Below are 6000 nucleotides of genomic sequence, written 5' to 3'. Positions count from 1 at the left end.
GACCAGCTTGGTCTCAGCTGGGAACGAGACATGCCGAGAGCCCCCGCGAGCAACCGAGGGTGGGCCAGGTCGTGCGGTCTGGGACTCAGTTTGTTGAATGGCCAGTGGAGATGAGACAGCAGGTGCTGGTTGAGCCTGTTGCACTGTGGTGATGGGCTCAAGGATGTTTGTTGTAGTGCCGCTGTGTCCCTCCGTCTCCAGGTAGGCTGGCTTGAGCTGATCAACCGAGACCTCCTTAGGTGATCCCGCATGCTCAATGATGTAGGTGCGGTGGTCGGTGCGGCTAAGGACCTTGTGAGGGCCCGAGTATGGCGGCTCCAGAGGCTTGCGGATGCTGTCGATGCGCAAGAAAACGTGCGAGCACGTCTTCATGTCTCTGAAACTGAAAGGATGGTTTGTCGAATGCCTCGAAGCAGGCACCGGTCGGAGCGATGCAAACAGCTGCTTGAGACTGTAGATAAAGTTGATGTGGTCCGCCTGTTGAGAGGACGTAACGAAGAATTGGCCCGGGAGACGGAGCGTGGTACCGAACACCATCTCCGCGGGCGATGCCTCTAGATCCTCCTTCACAGCAGAGCGCAGCCCCAGCAGCACCATGGGCAGGGCATCGATCCAAGCCTGTGGGCAGCATGTGAGCACCGCCTTGAGGGTGCGATGAAGCCTCTCTACCATGCCATTTGCCTGGGGGTGGTACGATGTTGTGTGGCAGTGTTTGGCTCCAAGAATGCGCGCCAGCTCGACAAACAAAGCCGACTCAAACTGGGCACCTCTGTCTGAAGTAATCAGCAGCGGCTTGCCGAAGAGGCTCACCCAGTTGTCATATAGCGCCCTGGCAACCGTCAAAGCCTGGATGTTTGGAAGTGGGACTGCCATGGGCCAGCGGGAGAAACGATCAATGATCATCAAGCAGTATTGCATTCCCCGAACCAATGGCATCTTGATCAGGTCCACATGAATGTGCTCGAAACGGTTGTCCGGCTCCTTGAAACGCCCCAGAGCCTCCCTGTTGTGGCGCGACACCTTGGAGCGTTGGCAGGCCTCACAGTGCTTGGCCCAGAGCGTTGCATCCCTGCGAGCTCCTGGCCATGTGTACTGCCCGGCGAGCGCCCTGGCTGTGGCCTTGGCGCCGGGATGCGCCAGACCGTGGACGACGTCGAAAGCCTGTCGACGTAGAGAGGCTGGCAGGTAAGGCCGGACCTCTCCCGTAGAGACGTCACAGTAGATGGAGTGTCCGGATACCTCCAGCTGGACAAGCTGTAGTGAACCCTGGTTCTCGAGGAGTTGCTGTAACTGCTCGTCAGCAGCTTGAGCCTCCGCGATTGCCTGAGTGTCCAAGATGGAAGGCATCGTGATGGTGGCAGTGTCGACCTTGGGTGCGTCAACTGTTGCACTGCTCTCCAAGCCCGTGGTGTGCGCCTTCATCGTCCCGGTGGTGTGCTGGTCTGTTGAGCCGGTGGAGGAGTCCACGCCGGCTGGCATAGGCTCCCTGGATGTTTCGCCGCAGGGCGCCCTGGAAAGGGCATCAGCGACCAAGTTGTCCTGGCCCCGCGTGTGCTGAAATTCTGCATTGAAACGCAGGATGAATTCCAGCTGCCGCGCCTGCCGAGGCGACGCCCTGTCCGATCGCTGCTGAGCCGCGTGAATGAGCGGCTTGTGGTCGGTGAAGATGGTGAATGTCCGTCCTTCAAGCATGCGCTCGAAGTGCTTGATGGCCTCATGGATGGCTAGCAGCTCCCTGTCATAAGTGCTGTACTTACGTTGGGTGTCTGTCAGTTTCTGGGAGAAGAAACCCAGCGGTTCCCAAAATCCGTCCCAGCGCTGTTGCTCCAGCGCCGCTCCGATGGCATAGTCCGAGGCGTCGGCTCTGAGGGCCAACGGTGCACCCGGACGTAGGAAGACTGTGCATACCGCCTCCGCAATGCTGCTACGACAGCGCCGGAAGGCCTGTTCCGCCTCCGGGGTCCAGACGAGCTGTGCTCTCTTGGGAAAACCCTTTAGAAGCTCGTGAAGTGGGGCCTGGGCTTCAGCTGCATGCGGCATGCATCGCCGATAGTAATTCGCCATCCCCAGGAAACGGCGCAACTCCGTGGCTGTGTTGGGCCTGGCGAAATTTTTGATCGCCTCGACCTTCGCCGGTGGAGGTTGGAAGCCGCTCCCAAAGACCAGGTAGCCCAGGAAGAGAACCTGGCGCTGTCCGATGGCATTCTTGGTTGCGTTGACCCTGAGCCTGGCAGCCCGCAGAGTGTCCAGCAGCTTCCGCAGGTGCCTTAGATGTTCCTCGTGGCTCTGAGAGACGATCAGCAGATCATCCACGTAGGCCTTGACGAACGGCAGGTCACGCAAGACGTGGCTGATGGTGCGCTGCGCCGACTGCGTGGCGTTTCGGAGACCCAGTGAGGTGCCCAAAAATTCATACAGCCCAAAAGGAGTCGTAACGGCTGTCTTCTCGACGTCCTCAGGAGCAATCGGGATCTGGTAGAAAGCTTTCTGGAGGTCAATCGCCGAGAAGACGTTGCCCCGACTCTCCTGCAGCAGATCCTCGATCATGGGCAGTGGGTAGCGGTCGGGGATGGTGCAGGCATTGAGTCGCCTATAGTCCCTCGTGACGCGCCAAGAGCCGTCCTTCTTGGGCACCATGTGCAGCGGGCTCGCCCACTGACTGCTGGAGGGTCGTATGATACCCCTCTCCAGGAGCTCCGCAAAGGCCCGCTTCGCGGCAGCCAGCTTGTCGCCTGCCAGTCTGCGCGGGCGCTCCCAGACGGGTGGTCCCTTGGTGTTGATGGTGTGGCTGACAGGTAGGTCAGGCACGTAGATGGACGTGGAGCCAGGCTCAAACACGTCCTGGTATTCCTTGAGCAGCTCTGCATACTGCTGGGCAAATGGGCTGTCCTTCCCTCGGGCCGGCAGGATGGTGGAGACGGAGAACACCTCCGCCTTGGCCAGGTAGCCGCGTGCCGACAGGCTCGTGACCTGGTCGATGAGGCAGCCGTTTTTGAGGTCCGGCAGGAGTCCGTGTCTGGCCAAAAAGTCGGCTTCGAGGATGGCGTGGGGGACGTCCGCGATGATGACGACGCAGGGAAGGTCCCGACGCAGGCCCGGGTTTAGCACCATTTGCCGTGAGCCGTAGGTGTTGATGTCGGTCTGGTTGGCAGCAGACAGAGTGAGTATTTGCTGCACTAGCTTACCCTTGGCGTGAGCCCTGGGCACTAGTGAGACGACTGAGCCCGTGTCGATGAGAAAACGAGTCCCTAAGCGCGAGTCCATCATGTGCAGGCGGCGCTCTGGTATAGGCTGTCACCGATCTCGGACGCCTGCATCGAGGTCGGCGCCGCTAGTTTTCCTGCGAGAAAGTGCAGGGCGGCTGACAGCTGCGCGCCTTGTTTCCAAACCTGTTGTGATACCAGCAGAGGTTCTGGTTGGGTGCCGCAGAATTGCCTCGCTGGCGGCTCTTGCTGCGAGAGCGGCTGCGCCGTTGGGCACCTCCGCTGTTGCTCCTGTCCTGCCGAGCCCCCATGCAAGCCTTGAAGGTCGACAGCATCTGGGCCATCAGGGTGTTATTTTCCACCAGCTGGCGAACGATGGCATCGTTGGGCGCGACGGCATTGACGTGCGTGGTGGTGTTGAGCAGGCTGTCCGCGGCCTCCGTCAGCTCCTCCATGGGGGTGGTCGACGATTTGAAAGCCTGCAACAGTGTCTGCGCGTGGCATGGCAGCTTGGAAAGCCACAGCGCCTTCACCAGCGCCTCATCAGCCCCCTTTGCCAGGCTCTTCATCTTCCTCCAGAGCTGCGAGGGCGTGCTGTCCCCGAGCTCGAGGTTGGTTAGGAGACGCTTGAGCGCAACCTCCTTTGACTCGGCCAATCGCTTCAACAAAGCCGCTTTAAGAAAGTTGTACCTGCCCTCGTCCGGCTTGTCCTTGATAACGTCCATCAGGTCCCTGAGGGTCTCCCTGTCCAAGGCGCTGTGAACAGCACTGTATTTGAGTGCATCGTCCGTCACCTTGTTTGCGGTGAAAATCTCTTCAGCCTGCAAAAACCACAGCTCCGGCTCATCGCGCCAGAAGCGCTGCAGCATGTTGGCTATGTTTGCAGCCATGACGTCCTCCGGAGGGTCTTTGCGCGGCTCGGGGTCCTTGGGTACTGGCGGCGGGACAATGCTCGTCTGTTTGGGCGGCGGCGACTCGCCGCTGTCGGCACCGGGAACCTCAGCCTGTTGCCCGAAAACGGCGGGCTCTTTTGGGCTCCCTCGCTCCGCTTTCACACTTTAAGCAATACTTCCAAGTTAATCCCTTTTAATCAAAGAAATCCTATGTAATAAAATAGAGTTTAAGACGTTGATAAGTTTAATATAAAGGTTGCAACCAATTCAGTCTACTTATTTTTCCTCGCACCTGCTCCTGCTCCTGCCTCACGTGTTCCCCTAAAGTGGTGACCCCGACGTGATCTTTTTTCTTTCTCTAAAGGGGCACGGCAACGATTTTGAGAGTGCAGTGAGAGACAGTGACTTTTAACCTCTGACCTTTTTTCAATGTGCACAAGTGACTTGAACCTTTTTTTTTTCTCTTTGTGTCCGCGTGTGTGTTGCGGATGTCGTGCACAGCCACGTGGCACGCACTATTAATGCGCCACACAATTACAAAAAATGTGTATTAATTTATTGAATCTATTATTTCCTTTGAGGAAATTAGTGGGTGTCTTGGTTGCAGGCACGGCCCTTTTCCTCTTGTGTCACTCGCTTGACTCCCTAGCCTTTGGTTCTCTACTACTTTCCTTTCCTTTTCTATCTCTCCTTCTTCTCTACCCCTATATATACATATATTACCTTCGAGGGCCCAAGTCAGAAGGAGAGCACGATTAATCCCTCATCAAGATTCTTGGCAAGTTAACTAACGTTTTTCAAAGTGTAGAAAACATTTACATTTTGTTATGATGTTTTAAGAAAAACTATTTTTATTCAAAATTAAAATCATATATTTTATCGTAACGAGTGTCGTATAGATACATGCATAAATAATATAAAATGTCCTGCGAGATTCTGTAACGATGTGTCTATACTTCGACTAGCAAATTTTGTATTGTTTTCTATTGTATAACACTGTATGAGAATATTGTATTTTATGTAAAATAAATTCTCTATCTTTAAAACAAAGAAATATAAATCATATTTAAGTAAATCTGTAATATTACGCTGTAAGAATTATTATTTGAACCTTAATACTTTTTTGTATCGGACATATTTTTATCAAATGTAACAGGATTTAAAATAGTTATTCTGCCATGTCACAAAAAATGGTGGAATTTCAACTCTATTTGTTACATGACCAGATTATTAAAAGTAAGTAAATACTGAATCAATATTAAAAAATTTTTCATGTATATCTTACACAAAACTAATTATTACTTCGTTATTCCAAAAATATATGACAATTTATCATATAGAAAAAGACTTTTTTTTTTTTAATACATTTTATCATCATAAAAACTGTACACAGAAAAATTTCGTAATCAAGCCAGTACTTTTTTGAGTTACTGATTTGGTGCAATTAATTATTCAAATTGTCCAACTTCAATGAATATTCGAAAAATTATTGATAGTCTCATTTATTAAACTTAAACTTAATTGACATGAGGTCTCACATAGAATGTAGATTGCGTTCATCGGTCCATGAAGATTCAATCAACAAAAAATTTTTTGTTCAAAAAATTCGTATAGTCTAAACCAGGGATATTTTGTGGGTTTTTAAAAAAAACCAGGAAAGGTAAGGCAAAATCGGGATACGTACTGGAAAACCTGGTAATCCTAGATTTTTTACTGATCAACGTTTATGTACGTTCATCTTCCATATAAGTATGGTATAACTGCTTCAGCATTTTTATTTTATTTTTTTAAAGTTATCACTGAGAAAATCTCATTCGATTTACTTGTGTGGATAATTTTTTTCCATAATAGTAATTGTCGAAGATATATATTCGAGTTTGGCAAAAGGATTATTTTGGATCATA

The sequence above is a fragment of the Copidosoma floridanum genome, unplaced genomic scaffold (assembly GCF_036245765.1).
Source record: "Copidosoma floridanum isolate Cflo_tuat_1 unplaced genomic scaffold, Cflo_Japanese_pri ptg000007l, whole genome shotgun sequence".
NCBI classification, from domain to species: domain Eukaryota; kingdom Metazoa; phylum Arthropoda; class Insecta; order Hymenoptera; family Encyrtidae; genus Copidosoma; species Copidosoma floridanum.
This window is presented reverse-complemented; position numbering follows the sequence as displayed.